We start from the raw sequence: 16,459 nt of genomic DNA, 5'->3' as shown, positions 1-16,459 counted from the left end.
CAAAAAGTCATAGTATAGTATGTCTAAAAAAGTCATAGTATAGTATGTCTAAAAAGTAAAAAAAAAGTCATAGTATAGTATGTCAAAAAAGTTAAAAAGTCATAGTATAGTATGTCAAAAAAGTCAAAAAAAGTCATAAAAAGTCATAGTATAGTATATTGAAAGAAGTTATAAAAAGTCATAGTATAGTATATTGAAAGAAGTTATAAAAAGTCATAGTATAGTATGTCTAAAAAGTGATCAACAGTTGCTGCGGGCTTCTGCTGCTCCTACCTTTGGGTGTTTAATTTTTCCACCGAGTGACTCATCTCATCATTTTCCACAAACCATCTTTGACTGCCTGCGTACTGACGTCACGCTCAGAGCGTCAGCCAACGCGTGTTTCAGAATAAAAGGGCTTTTTGCTGCGGGTTCCTCGTGCGGTCTGCGGTGTTTTCGGAGTCAGGTGAGTCCCGCTGCTCCTGGTCATGCGCACGTGCTCTGTGAGGGGGGGGTATGTGCGGGAAATACTGCGGGTTGAGATCAGTTTGGTGAAGTTTAGACGGCTGTTTATGTAGCGACGGTCTGTCTGATCCTCCAGCCCGTTAACGTGTGTGTGTGTGTGTGTGTGTTAGCTAAAAAATCAGCCCAACTGACAGCAGAGAGCCAACTGACTCGGCGTTCGCGGCGATCTTGGTTTAAAAATCTGACATTTTAAAGTTTAATGTTGATAAAAAGATGCACAGACGTCTTAGAAAGATTTTTAATAGATGTTTAGAAAGATCAGGAACTCTCTAACAATTCGGCATATAGATAGTTAGATTCTCAAATGAAGATCGCCCTTTCTGAAATACAGATTAATATTGGAGGTTTAGCATGAGTTTTCTAACTATTACGTACCGTCCTAGAACACGATATGACATGTATTCAAACATTAACATCAGCTGTATAATTCGGCACTGACAGTATATGATTCCCCACCAGACAGCGTTCAATATTGAGGAATATTTACATTTTTACGTTCATTCGTTTCGCCTTGTTGTGCCGATGACTGTCATGGAAGGAGACAGTTTTTACTGTAATAACTATTGTTTTGGTGTTTTGTGTTTATGCCGAAATGTGACAGAGTTGCTACATGATTTAAAAATCTATTAAAATATTTCTAAAGACGTCTGTGTATCTTTTGATCAGCAAGACACCTTTAAAATGTTAGATTCTCAAATGAAGATCGGCCTGTCTGAACAACAGATAATATTGGAAGTTTAGCATGAGTTTTCTAACTATTATGTCCCGACCAGGAACACCATGACACAATGATCGTAACATTTACATCAGCTGTATAATTCGGCACTGACAGTATATGATTCCCCACCAGACAGCGTTCAATACTGAAGAATATTAAGGCGTTTTACACTGCTTGGTTTGGCCTTGTTGTGTCGATTACTGTCATGAAAGAAGTCAGGTTCTACTGAAATAACTTTTGTTGTAAAACCGACAGTTTTACCGTAAATGCACAACATGAGGGAAACACTGATCCACATTTTGTTTCTAAAACATCACACTAGTTCACCTGTTTTATCATTGCCTGGAATTATGGAGGAAAGTCCTTTTTATAGCACCTTTTTAAGTTCCAGACTTGACGTCATTTTACCCTAGAAATGTATATAACATCTCCAAATTTATACCGTTGACACAGGTTACATATATTGTACTTCTGGTGAATATAATCCATTAATCTTGTGGTTGTATGTACTTTGTATTAACGCCTTATTTTGAAAACTGGAAGTAGTCCCATGTGTACCATGCCGCTAACTTCACTACTCGATATGGGCCGGTTGGATGTATTTACCACGCGTGCCGGAATAAGAGCGTCCTACAGTTTTATTATCAGCTGATTTGACCGCAGTTATTATCAGGATTTATTTGACAGCTGTATTTATTTATTTATTTATTAAAGTATTTTAATGTATTTATTTATTTTTATTTTATTTCTCTTTTTATTCATGTTTTTTCTTATTTTTGTATATGTTTCTTTAGTTTTTCTTTATGTATTTTTTTTTTTGTATTTTCTAATTTTTTTTTAAATATATTTTTTATTTATGTATTTATTTAATATTTAAAAACAACAACAAGCAGATCCCGTTTTTATTGTAGAAATATTTAAATGAAATAATAATCTCTGATGCAGTCTGGACCTGGTTCTGGTCTGTAGTGACTTGTTGTCTTGTCTTCTTGTCGTCTATCCAGCAGCAGGATGTCGACCACGTCCCAGAAACACCGGGACTTCGTGGGCGAGCCGATGGGCGACAAAGCGGTGACGGCGCTGTCGGGAATCGGAGAGATTCTGGGGAAGAAGCTGGAGCAGCAGGGCTTCGACAAGGTTACTATACTACACAACTATACTACACAACTATACTACACTACACACAACTATACTACACAACTATACTACACAACTATACTACACAACTATACTACACAACTATACTACACAACTATACTACACTACACACAACTATACTACACAACTATACTACACAACTATACTACACACAACTATACTACACTACATACAACTATACTACACAATTATACTACACAACTATACTACACTACACACAACTATACTACACTACACACAACTATACTACACAACTATACTACACTACACACAACTATACTACACAACTATACTACACAACTATACTACACAACTATACTACACTACACACAACTATACTACACAACTATACTACACTACACACAACTATACTACACAACTATACTACACTACACACAGCTATACTACACAACTATACTACACACAACTATACTACACTACACACAACTATACTACACAACTATACTACACAACTATACTACACACAACTATACTACACTACACACAACTATACTACACAATTATACTACACAACTATACTACACTACACACAACTATACTACACTACACACAACTATACTACACTACACACAACTATACTACACAACTATACTACACTACACACAACTATACTACACAACTATACTACACAACTATACTACACTACACACAACTATACTACACAACTATACTACACACAACTATACTACACTACACACAACTATACTACACAACTATACTACACAACTATACTACACACAACTATACTACACTACACACAACTATACTACACAATTATACTACACAACTATACTACACTACACACAACTATACTACACACAACTACACACAACTATACTACACACAACTATACTACACAACTATACTACGCAACTATACTACACAACTATACTACACTACACACAACTATACTACACACAACTACACTACACTGGAGCAGCAGGGCTTCGACAAGGTGGACACTACACCAAACTACACAGAACTACACTACACTACACAAAACTACACAGAATTACACTACACAAAACTACACAGAACTACACTACACTACACAAAACTACACAGAACTACACTACACTACACAAAACTACACAGAACTACACAGAACTACACAGAACTACACTACACTACACTACACAAAACTACACAGAACTACACTACACTACACTACACTACACAAAACTACACAGAACTACACAGAACTACACTACACTACACTACACAAAACTACACAGAACTACACTACACAAAACTACACAGAACTACACTACACAAAACTACACAGAACTACACTACACTACACAAAACTACACTACACTACACTACACAGAACTACACTACACTACACCAAACTACACAGAACTACACTACACTACACCAAACTACACAGAACTACACTACACTACACCAAACTACACAGAACTACACAGAACTACACTACACTAGTATGGGTGTTTCGTACGCAGTTCTTCGTGTATTTGTGTGTTTAGTACGCAGTTCTTTGTGTATTTCCGTGTTTAGTACGCAGTTCTTCATGTATTTCCGTGTGTTTAGTATGCAGTTCTTTGTGTATTTCCGTGTGTTTAGTACGCAGTTCTTTGTGTATTTCCGTGTGTTTAGTATGCAGTTCTTTGTGTATTTCCGTGTGTTTAGTACGCAGTTCTTTGTGTATTTCCGTGTGTTTAGTATGCAGTTCTTTGTGTATTTCTGTGTGTTTAGTACGCAGTTCTTCATGTATTTGTGTGTTTAGTACGCAGTTCTTCATGTATTTCCGTGTGTTTAGTACGCAGTTCTTCGTGTTTTGTGTGTTTAGTACGCAGTTCTTCATGTATTTGTGTGTTTAGTACGCAGTTCTTCATTCGTGTTTAGTACGCAGTTCTTCGTGTATTTGTGTGTTTAGTACGCAGTTCTTCATGTATTTCCGTGTGTTAGTACGCAGTTCTTCGTGTATTTGTGTGTTTAGTACGCAGTTCTTCATGTATTGTGTGTGTTTTTTAGTACGCAGTTCTTCATGTATTTCTGTGTATTTCAGGCCTACGTGGTTCTGGGTCAGTTTCCTGCTGCTGAAGAAAGACACTGAGATGTTCACCGATTGGCTGAAAGACGCCAGTGGCCAACTCGCGCCAGGCGGGAACCTGCGCTCAGTGTCTGAAGGAGTGGTGCGACGCCTTCCTCTGAGACTCCTCCTCTTCCTGTTCCTGTTCCTCCCCGGCTTGCTCACTTCCTGTTTTCTGGAGCGCCGATCCAGCAGGTTACCGCTGTTGACGGCGGTTGGGAAGCGTCTCCGATGGACTTTCCTGCTGCTTACAAGAAAAACTTCCACTACACCCCAAACCATGATTTTTACTCCACCAAACTTGACTGTTTTCTGGGTGAATCTTGGGTCCATGCGAGTTCCACCAGGTCTTCTGCAGTATTTGCAGCAATTGGGATGCAGTTCAATGGATGATTCATCAGAAAAATCAACGTTCTGCCACTTTTCCACTGTCCATCCTTTCACCAAGCTGTGGGCTTTTGCAAATGCAACACACTTTTTTAGTTGTCTTCTGTTTAATGCTGGTTTGTGAGCACTAATTCGGCCATGGAGGCCACTGCGTGAGAGAATTCGACAAACTGTTGTTATAGATACAGGGGTTTCTGGTGGCCAGCCCAGAAAAAGGGCTGGCCCTGGACTGTCGAAGCAACAAACGGTCCTCTCGAACAGTTGTCTTATGAGGTCTGCCTGACCTGGACTTGTCATGAACTTTACCAGTTTCTTCAAATCTTTTTCTTATCCTTTCCACTTGACGTTTGGATACATTGAAGATGTTTGCCACCTCAGCAGCAGACTTGGTCTTCAGGCTCTTGATGATCAGCACTTTGGTCTGTGGTTGAATCTTTGGCATGTTGTGAGAGGTCAGGTTGCACTTCACATGAAGGTCTGGTGTGCTGGAGTTCTTTTTATACACACCCAGGAATGTGTTAATTACAGTATTTGTCACAGGTGAAACTCTAATCTGTGATTGGTTGAATCATATAAGACACGACAAGACTTTTGTCCAAGCCAAATCTGACCTTTCTGTCCTAATTCAATGATAAAACTCAATGAATGATACAAAACTTTATTTTGGTATAATAAGCATAATCCAGAAGCCTTTGCCTTTCATATAACCATTTCTGATTCCAATTGATCAACTACAAGTCAAGTTATTATTTGTTGTTCCTACAACTTAGATAAGCGACAAGACTTTTGTCAGGCACTGTACATTAGCTCTAAATAGGTAATGCTACAAAGAGCCATGTGAAAGTGCAGTATCAAGATATATATATATATCCTTCATTGTCCGAGGTGTAGTCGGAAGAGATGTGTTTTTAACCTTCGGCGGAAGATGCACAGGTTTTCAGCCATCCTGATGTCAATAGGGAGCTCATTCCACCATTTAGGAGCCAGGACAGCAAACAGTCGGGATTTCGTTGATTGATTAGATCTCCCTCGCTGTGAGGGGGCAGCAAGCAGGTTTGCTGATGCAGAGCGGAGCGGGCGGGTTGGGGTATAGGGTTTGACCATGTCCTGGATGTATGCTGGGGCTGAACGTTCGTGGCCCTGTATGCAAGTACTAGTGTCTTGAAGCGGATGCGGGCAGCAATTGGTAACCAGTGAAGAGAGCGGAGGAGCGGTGTAGTGTGTGAAAACTTGGGGAGGTTGGAGACAAGTCGAACTGCTGCGTTCTGAATGAGCTGCAGGGGCCGGACGGCACATGCAGGCAGGCCAATCAGCAGGGAGTTGCAGTAGTCTAGACGTGAGATGACTAGAGACCAGAACCTAAGCTGCCTTCTGCGTTAGAAGGGGACGTATCCCTCCTGATGTTATGCAGCATGTATCTGTTACCCACACTATTCAGCTGAGGGAGCAGCTAGGGTCGAGGTTTTTTTTTTACGTTTCTTCATTCGGATCCATTTGCGATCCATTCCATTCTGAATAAAAACAAACAGCGCAGTTTACATGCTTCGTCCTTGTTGCATTACCGGTATTCATTAAGATAATTCTAAACAGTTTTTTGTAGTTCAAAAAACTCAGAATTGTAGTTGAGAACGTCAGTTGTAACGGCCCACGTTACAACTGACGAACTAAAAATTGTCAGGTTTAAATCGGGCTCGGGCTCATAATTACAGTTAATGTGTCGGGCCGGGCTCGGACACACCGTGTACAGGCTCGGGTAGGGTCGGGCTTGATTTTTTGGGCCCGATCTAAGCTCTAGTAGGACAGCCTTTTCGCTGGAATACATACTGCGGAATACACAATTAGGCGCACTTTACGCTTCCCCTCCGATCTCTTTATGGGAAACTCCCACTTTCCCCTTGACCCTCCCGTGAATGCATATGCATGACATGGAAAAGCGCAATTTGCCATTTTCAATTTCCGCGACAGGCAGTGACAATCTTTTACAACCGACTACAGCGTAACACTGAGAATGCAAAAGGCATAAACCTACTGATGGGATATTCATAGTAGTGTTTTGTGTTGAGCACATCAGTGTGTTGGTTGGTAGACAGATCTATTCACATGACGTGTGTGTGTGTGTGTGTGTGTGTGTGTGTGTGTGTGTGTGTGTGTGTGTGTGTGTGCGCGCGCATGCCATTTTGATGCAGAGATTAAACAGTTTTGAATGCAGTGTTGGCTTTTGCTAGGGACTTGTAGAGTTTACCATTTTAGGGGTTTTATGTTTACAGTTTTGGGAAAATTAGCAAAGGAACGTTGGGAAGATCTGTAAATGTCTCGATTGCTAAGACACATTTCTTGAAACCATCACCTATTTTCTCAAAACTGTAAAAATGAAACCAAATTCTCAGGGCATGTAGTTACAGAAAAAAACAATGCTTATTTCATATAGTAAACACATTTTGCAATGAAAAGAAAAAGTATATCACAACTTGTACAGTGAATATGCAACCCGTTCTCATTCCGAACTCGTAAAATAAGGACGTTTGGACAGTATGGAGCTAAAAGAGTCTCAATAAAGATAAATGCACACACTACATTCACATATGCACACACAGGATTCATATATGCACACACATGATTCCTAAATACACACACAGGATACACAAATGCGCACAAAATTCACAAATACACACAAAATTCAGAAATGCACACAAAATTCAGAAATGCAAACAACATTTACAAATGCACACAAGATTCAGAAATGCACAGGACAAGATTCAGAAATGTTTTTCTGATGCACACACAAATATATCTTGATTTACAAACTGCTTGCAGTCTGTGAACTTCACTGCATTTGTGTGTGAATTTTGAGAGTGCCCTGACTTGGCGCGACACACAAATGCCTTTTTTTAAACAGGGAATGTTCTGCAACCAATCAGATATCTCCCTTGTTTTAGCCAATCACAAGAACGCACCCCACGTGGGGGATTGTTTACTTATAAGCCAATCACATGAACGCGTTCACACTGCGCTATATGAATGTGGGTGGAGTCATCCATTCTCGTAGTAATTCATGTAATGTTTTGCTCAACTTTAGGAGCTCCACACAGTCTGACGAGAAAGCGGCAAACTCCATACCCAGTGAAAGTCACCGTTTCTCGGTTATTGGACGACCGGGGCTCGGGGCTCCGCGGAGCTCCGGAGCTGGCTGGCTGCCAGCTGCTGGCATAACTTTCGTATATTTACAGTTTGAATTTCGTCACGCCACTTATAGAACATCTACCCCAAGGTCTTATAAAGCTAACTATGGTGTCCGATTTCAATTTAATGCATTTTTGTGAACATTAGGGGTCTCCTTAGGAGGAGCTGCTAGCTAGGCTAGCTATGTGTCCCATTTAATCCTATGGGAAAGATCGTTGCTACACTTTCGGCATAATTTTTGTATATTTACAGTTTGAATTTTGTCATGCCACTTATAGAACATCTACCCCAAGGTCTTATAAAGCTAACAATGGTGTCAGATTTCAATGTAATGCTTTTTTGTGAACATTGGAGGTTTCGTTTCAGAAGTCTAAGAGGAGGCTAGCTAGCTCTCATTGATAGAGCTCCATCCAGCCGCAGGCTCTATCAATGAGACTCACGGACAAGAGGCGTTTATTTCCATGATCGTTTGTTTAAATAACTCAACACACATATCCATTATGAGATTAACTGGAACCTGTGGTAAGAGATTGCGGGCGTAACAAGCTTGCTCATCGCGCTCTCACTCACACACAGCGGCTATTTAGCAGGAAGAGAGGAGCTGCAGGCCCTGGAGCTCTGTCAGGGCAGCGGCGTTTGGTAGTCCATTAACCCAAAAAACGGTGACTTTGCATGGAGTGCCGTGGGCTGCCAGCCATGACGGAGCTCCATCTACCTCCCAGCAGGCCGGGCGGCGAGGCAGCAACACAGGCAGCACCGGCCACTGAACTACCGACACACAGTCGGACAAAATTTGCAATAGGGCTTGGGCGCCGCATTGCATTCTGGGACGTGGCGGCCATGTTGATGGCCTCACAAATGTAAACATACAGCAATTCGAACGAGGAAAAGAAGCAGAGTTGGGAGAAAGAAAAGAAAAAAAAAGATGTTAAAATCCAGAAAAGGATGTGGAATTTACCGGTATACTTTAAATAGGGAAGCCAGGGACCGGTATGTGCTCCACCTAGCTGCTAGTTTAGTAACCGTTAGTGCTAACAACCATTCACACATGTAATACTTTTAACTATGTGTTTCAAAAGTGTAGTTAGTAGCTGTCAACCCTCCCGTTTTTTCCGGGTTTCTCACGTATTTGAGCTCTTTTCCCGCTGTCTTCCCATTTTAGTATTTTCCTGTAAAATATCCCGTATTTGAATACTCTCATAACATTAACGTTAGCCCTTCCATCGGACCTGTCCATCTCTGTACTGTTGTCCTGTTGCTACCCCTTGCCCTTCCAGCAAAACAGATGTTTTCAAAGCATCGTTTTGCTTACTTGAAAGCAACCTTAGCGTGATGTTGGCCTTTTTAAGATAACAGCATGGTTCTTGTGAGAGCACGAGTAGCTTCACACAACTTGCTTAGTTAATGCAGCAGTTTTGTAGTACGATTTTTTTGCTGTCAGCAAAGGGATAGCAACAGAAAGGTGAATGTTGAAATTTTCCCATATTTTGGGTGAGTAACCCGGGAAATTTCCCTTATTTTCAATGTTCAATGTTCACTTAAGACACACGACTGAGAGGGACGTTACGTCTATAAACAGTGCGCAGTAGTCCGAGTAGCGGTAAAGGAGGCAATCAACGCCCGACGTCGCCAGGTAGTGACGTCACGACACCCAAGCCCTATTAGCCATCAGTTTTCGTAAAACGGCCCATATTTGACCTCTACATAGTTGATTTCTTGCCTAAAATGTTGTCAGAAGTGAATTTAATGATGAATAAGATGGTGAAAATTGTTAAAAATGTCCCATTGTTGGTTGTTGCTCCGTCTGCAAGTTCCGAGTTGGCAGTGGGCGTGACTTATAAGTTCGACCAATGTCTCCTACACCACATTGCTGTGTGAACGCGTTCATGTGATTGGCTTATAAGTAAACAATCCCCCACGTGGGGTGCGTTCTTGTGATTGGCTAAAACAAGGGAGATATCTGATTGGTTGCAGATTATTCCCTGTTTAAAAAAAGGCATTTGTGTGTCGAGCCAAGTCACGGCAGTCTCAAAATTCACACACAAATGCAGTGAAGTTCACAGACTGCAAGCAGTTTGTAAATCAAGATATATTTGTGTGTGCATCAGAAAAACATTTCTGAATCTTGTCCTGTGCATTTCTGAATCTTGTCCTGTGCATTTCTGAATCTTGTGTGCATTTGTAAATGTTGTTTGCATTTCTGAATTATTTGGCAATTTGAAAACTTCTTATAGCCTACATGTGTGCCCTGTATACAAAACATATGAAAAGCAGCATCAAGGAATTCTGAGTAATGAAATGCAGTAAAATGCAATCAGTAGTACAGTCAGAAATAAAAGTAATATTTGTGGGTGTTGTTAATCTGGTCTGAAATTCAATATAAGATACATTTATATACTGAGAGATGTGTTGCTTATAATAATCAAAATCAAAATTCACAATAAAAAAATGGTTTTATCATTTATTTGTAACCTTTATTGTTCGGACAATTGACTATAGACTGATATAGACCAAGGTATATTAACATGTATACAACACTGACAACACTACAAGATACAATTATGAATGCATACAAGACGAAGTCAAGTTCCTTCACATGTAATATAAAAATAAATCACATAATCATTTGGTTTATGATAAAATGGTAAAGGTGAACTGATTAAGAAAGAAAATACCTTAGTTGTAAGTAATAAGTAAAATGTGAATTACCAACATGTTCAAAATATTAAAAACAATATGACATAACAAGGAGCCCCCTCCTGTGGGTCAGGGTGCAGCCCAAAGAATTGATCCCTATAATCACACGGATCCACAACAAAACAAAATATGTATAATATAAGACAATATTATTTTATATACAGTATATATGTATATGTACAAAACAAACTATACGGACGCCTACAGGGACATCATAATCAAAGATTGACTTCTAACCTTCAAAATCTTTTAACTCTGTTATATTATTTTCTATTATAATCATTGGGTATTATTATTATTTTTTTATTACTTATTTCCCATTTTATATTTCACCTCTTACTTTTTTACTTTGTTTCATTTAGCAATAATAATAATCTTAATCTTAATCTTATTTTAATAATATCACACAGAGAATATGTAGTTTGTTTTTGTAATCTCTGTCTTTTGTGTTCAAATGTTTTATTTGCCTGAATGTCTAACATCCGTTGTTTTAAAATCAAGTCTATAACACACTGTATTAAAGACAATGATGAAATGAACATATGCATATTAAGTCTCTCTGTGAGCTGAAAGCTGCTCTCCTCTCCTGGTCCTCTGGTTCACAGCGACTACAGCAACACAGAGCATCAGCAGCAGAACGCTGAGCACTGAGCATCTCACTATGTAGAAGGTGGAGGGAAGCCCAAAGGGCTCTCTGTACTTTACAAGAGTTCTGCTGGCTGACACACACCGATAATATGGGTCAATGACTGCACACCAGTACTCCCCTGTGTCTTCCAGTGAAGCATTAGAGATAAGAAGGCTCCCGTTAGTGTAGCGGCTCACTCTGCTCATGTTCACATCAGGCGTTGCACTAAAGATTCTTCCCTCTGTTCGGTTCGACTTGATGAACCAAAGGTGACCCTCTCCTAAATGTCTGCATGTGAGAGTGACTTCTTCTCCCTCTGAGAAGAGCTTTACGGCAGGGGGGCCAAATTTGGGGCACACCACCAGCCAATACATTTGCTCTCTCATAGAGGAATTACAGGAGTAACCACCTGTGTGATTTAACGTTAAAGATGAAAACACCAGCGAGTAGTTTTGGTCCACTGAAGGCACAGTGTGGTTTTGTTGTCCTAGGTCAGTCTCAGTGATCTGTGTTTTTGGATTACGCTTTTTCCAATAGGGGGTCTGGTCATTGGTGAAATCAGCAACGGTGCACGGCAACACAGCCGTTTCTTCCACTGAGCGGTAGATTATCTCTGCTTGTGGGCACAACTCAAGGGAGGTACTGCTAACACACTTCTGCTGATTCATCACCAGACAGGTGTACTTTGCAAAGTCTGTTGCTGTGAGGTGGAATACACGAAGAGCTGATGTGTTTGTCACCACTTGGTATCTTCCTCTAACATCGTCCATCACTAATGTTGTTTTGTGCCCAAATTCTCTGGTCCATGTTTCCTGCTCATATCTAACGTCACTAATCTTGAGCCACTGGATATCCAGATTGTCAGCCGCTCCCTCACATGGCAGGTCCACTGTTTCTCCAAGTCTCTGTGAAATATGTTCGTTCTCATCTATTGAACTACAAACAGTGATATTGAAGATTTTCTCATACTTCACGTTGCCCTCAGTCCAACACTCCTCTTGGTACGGGCCGGAGTCTGAATGGGTCAGGTTGAGGATGGTGTAAGAAGAAATATTGGCCCTGCTGACAAGTCTTTGTTTCAAGTCTTCAGGTACTGTGGAGTTCTGGGACCAGAGGTCAGACGTGTTCCACAGGACAAGCTTCTCCTCACCAACAAATCTAGAGATCAGGCAGGAAGTGGTGTTGTGGGGAGGCCAAAGGTGTAAAAGTCCTTTTCCTTTCGGATGATGATCCGTTCTTCTGCATGAATGTTGTTGATGAAAGCAACAGCAGGAAGGAGAGCTGTGCGACTGCAGCCATTCTGCTCTGAGGTCGACAAACACTGACACCACTCATCTCATTAACTCTATACCAACCCTCATCAACAGCTTTTTCGTCTATCAACAAACATGACTTCTTTATCTCATCATCATAGGAAACGTTGACGCATTAGGCTTCTTCTGTTTTCTTGTAACAACTAACATTAGGATTGCCCTGATATTTGTATCGCAATGTATCACAGATACATTTGTTTATTATGGTTTGTATTGGTTAGAATACTTAATAATACTTAATAATATTGCTTTTAGAATTATCCACATGACTCACATTAAAGGAGCACTCTAGATTTAATTTCTTTAAAGTAGGGGGACTTGCACAAGACAAATTAAAAAAAGGTCAAAATTTAATCAACAGATGCAGAGACATCCATTTAGTCCCTGTGATTCATTCTTCTGGATCCTGCATTTCCCACAATGCATGTTAGTAAGTATGTTAGTTTTGATTTAGTGTAGTGCCCATTTGGAGCTTGTGCCTGTTCGGAACGGGCCAAAAGCTTGGTTACCAGTATTTTTTATTATCACAACTTTATTATGTAAATTCTCACAAACATGTGACACAAAATGCAGCTTCCCTGTTTCAGGTTCCCAGGGAAGCACAGGGGAGACGTTCCCTCCAGGGCCGTCCATTATCGCTCACTTAAAGGGATGGTTCGGAGTAATTTCAAACTTACAAACAAACTTCCCAATGCCTCGTTTTATAAGTACAGAACCTATTTGTACTACTGTAGAAGTTTGGTATCATTCCGGGCGTTATTAGTGAGGTAATTTACGAGATACACCTTTGGTTCCATTAGCACCTGCACTAAGCTATTCGGCTGATAGCGCTAACTCACCCAATGTTCGACCAAGGGAAAAAAGCTTCTGGGGGGGGCGTGTTTGGCTCGAGGTCATGGTGCAAAGGACCCTAGGGTGAAATTACTCCGAACCATCCCTTTAATGCTACTCTCGTAACATGCTGCTTGCAACGTTGTCAGGTGGCATGTCCATTTGAAGCGTTCTCGAAAACAACTCATCCAATGGCAAATGGTAAATATAATTCAATATATATATAGTGTGTAGTGTCAATCATAACAGAAGTTATCTTAATACAATTTACAGAGAGAGTAGGTCTGACCACACTATAATTTACAGAGACCCAACAATTCCCCCCAAGAGTATACATTTGGTGCGACAGTGCCAAGGAAAAACTTCCTTTTAACAGACAGAAATCTCAGACAGAACCTGGTTCTTGGGGGCGGCCATCTGCTGCTGCCGGTTGGAACACAGAGATACAGATATAGGCTACAGAAATATGATTCATGATAAGCAGTGGCACATGTAATAATAAAGATAATATAACTACTGCATATGTACTGCATCTATATAGTGCCTTTCTAACTCACCGGACAAAATGCTTTACAATTTGCCTCTCATTCACCCATTCACATACACCGATGGTGGCGAGCTGCAAGGTGCTGGCCCACTACATGCGGGATCATTTGAAAGACAGTAAATAGTTCAGTGTCGGATTTCTCCCTCTGATATCACAGAGGCTGGCATATGATGAAGCAGTGAAGTACACAATAACCTTAGCCTGCTTTTAATAACTCACACCAACCACACATTTATATTTATATATTTTTTTGTTAGAATAATAACTTTGCATATGTTCATTCATTTACAGCACTACACTTTCCATTTTGCTTACAGGAATCATTTAACTTGTACCTTGTGCATCAAACAAATTGCACCCACAGCCAAAACTACTTTCAGCTTCAAATTACAGTATGCAAACTAATTACTAACATATAGCCAGTTTTCACCAAAATCTTAATATGGCTGACTAAATTATTCAATATTTCACTCAAATTTAATAAGGACAATTTAGCAAATCGCAATATGCTTTCTTTTCCTAAACTAGTCATTCGTATAATGCAACACAGAATAAATGTTTGTATATTCACTATACGTACATGTAGAGGAGAGCTACCGATATAGAACAGTACTGGTCAATCTTGTCTTTTGCATTTGGCCACATGCTGTCATCCACACCTTGAACCATGATTAATAGGCCTATAGCTACGAAAAGTAATGCACTGTAATTTGTCGATGGTGGCGAGCTGCAAGGTGCTGGCCCACTACATGCGGGATCATTTGAAAGACAGTAAATAGTTCAGTGTCGGATTTCTCCCTCTGATATCACAACACAAGATGGATGTATCGAGCTGTATTGTGTTTTAGTTATATTCCCCACAGTAACTGTGTTTACATATAACCTAACTAAGGTTTAACAGGTATATCAAATGTTTTGATTCAAAGAGGTGACTGGCATATGATGAAGCAGTGAAGTACACAATAACCTTACCCTGCTTTTAATAACTCACACCAACCACAGAGTACATTTATATTTATATATTTTTTTGTTAGAACAATAACTTTGCATATGTTCATTCATTTACAGCACTACACTTTCCATTTTGCTTACAGGAATCATTTAACTTGTACCTTGTGCATCAAACAAATTGCACCCACAGCCAAAACTACTTTCAGCTTCAAATTACAGTATGCAAACTAATTACTAACATATAGCCAGTTTTCACCAAAATCTTAATATGGCTGACTAAATTATTCAATATTTCACTCAAATTTAATAAGGACAATTTAGGTTCAAACTTCCACAATCTTAAATTTCAAAACCCAATGAAAACAAAAAAGATAAAACCAAATTAAACCAAAACCGAGACCTAAGAATAAAACAGTCTATGGCTTTAATGTGACTTTTTTATCTGGTCATCATAGGAAATGTTGAAGCATCAGGCTCTCTATCATTATTGATGTCCTTTGCACGAATCTAAAGCAACTGAGTCGTGTCTTTAAACACAGATTATTTAGAGATATGAGGAACAACCAGAGATTAGTGTGTTTCTGTGTGTGTATATTTGCATCCATGAAAATAGTTAATATTATTATTACCTGTTTTAATACAAAAAAATAATAGGAAATGTTGCAAATCGCAATATGCTTTCTTTTCCTAAACTAGTCATTCGTATAATGCAACACAGAATAAATGTTTGTATATTCACTATACGTACATGTAGAGGAGAGCTACCGATATAGAACAGTACTGGTCAATCTTGTCTTTTGCATTTGGCCACATGCTGTCATCCACACCTTGAACCATGATTAATAGGCCTATAGCTACGAAAAGTAATGCACTGTAATTTGTATGTATTTGTATGTATAAGAGCACAAAGATACGCGTAGGGAGGAGGTCAAAGTATCTTAACTAGTTGTTTTGGTGCCCAAACTTAACTGTTGTCGCTGCAGAACAATCACTCATCATCAACAATCATCACAGCATTCACTGCATCCAGTAGAGACATGTGATCTTGTGGCTGGTGGTCATAAACCTTCCACCTCCATAAGGAAAATAATGAGGAAAAGTGACACTGGGATGGGCTGTAAACCACTCTGTGACTGGAAGAGAACGGTCACATTGTCCAGTTACACAGACCTTAAGCAATTTGGTGCACTAATCAAGATTTCAGCTGATGCCTCTTGTATTGCAGCCATTTGACTTGGCTGTGCAGAGGTGAAGGGAGCAGGAGTTGTCACAGATAGGCCAGGGATAGCAGGGGATGGATTTAAAAGTGCATCTGTAAAGAATGGATGAGCATTTCTGACAAAAGGGGTATTTTACAATATAGTGGGAATAAAAAAGCTGCTTTGAAATCCAGTTAATATTTGCACCTAAGCCGCATTACAGCCTATAACATTCTAAACAGCAAAAATAATTAGATAATTTTTTTGGC

General features: G+C 39.8%; 1 pseudogene; it reads left to right on the top strand.

Annotated features, from left to right (window-relative positions):
- The first annotated feature begins 478 nt into the window (after positions 1–478).
- On the top strand, positions 479–4,692 carry LOC118493182 (annotated as a pseudogene).
- The last annotated feature ends 11,767 nt before the right edge of the window (positions 4,693–16,459 follow it).

This window comes from Sander lucioperca, chromosome 15 (assembly GCF_008315115.2).
Source record: "Sander lucioperca isolate FBNREF2018 chromosome 15, SLUC_FBN_1.2, whole genome shotgun sequence".
Classification (NCBI taxonomy): domain Eukaryota; kingdom Metazoa; phylum Chordata; class Actinopteri; order Perciformes; family Percidae; genus Sander; species Sander lucioperca.
The sequence above is the reverse complement of the archived record's forward strand: the minus strand, read 5'-3'. Positions and strand labels throughout refer to the sequence as shown.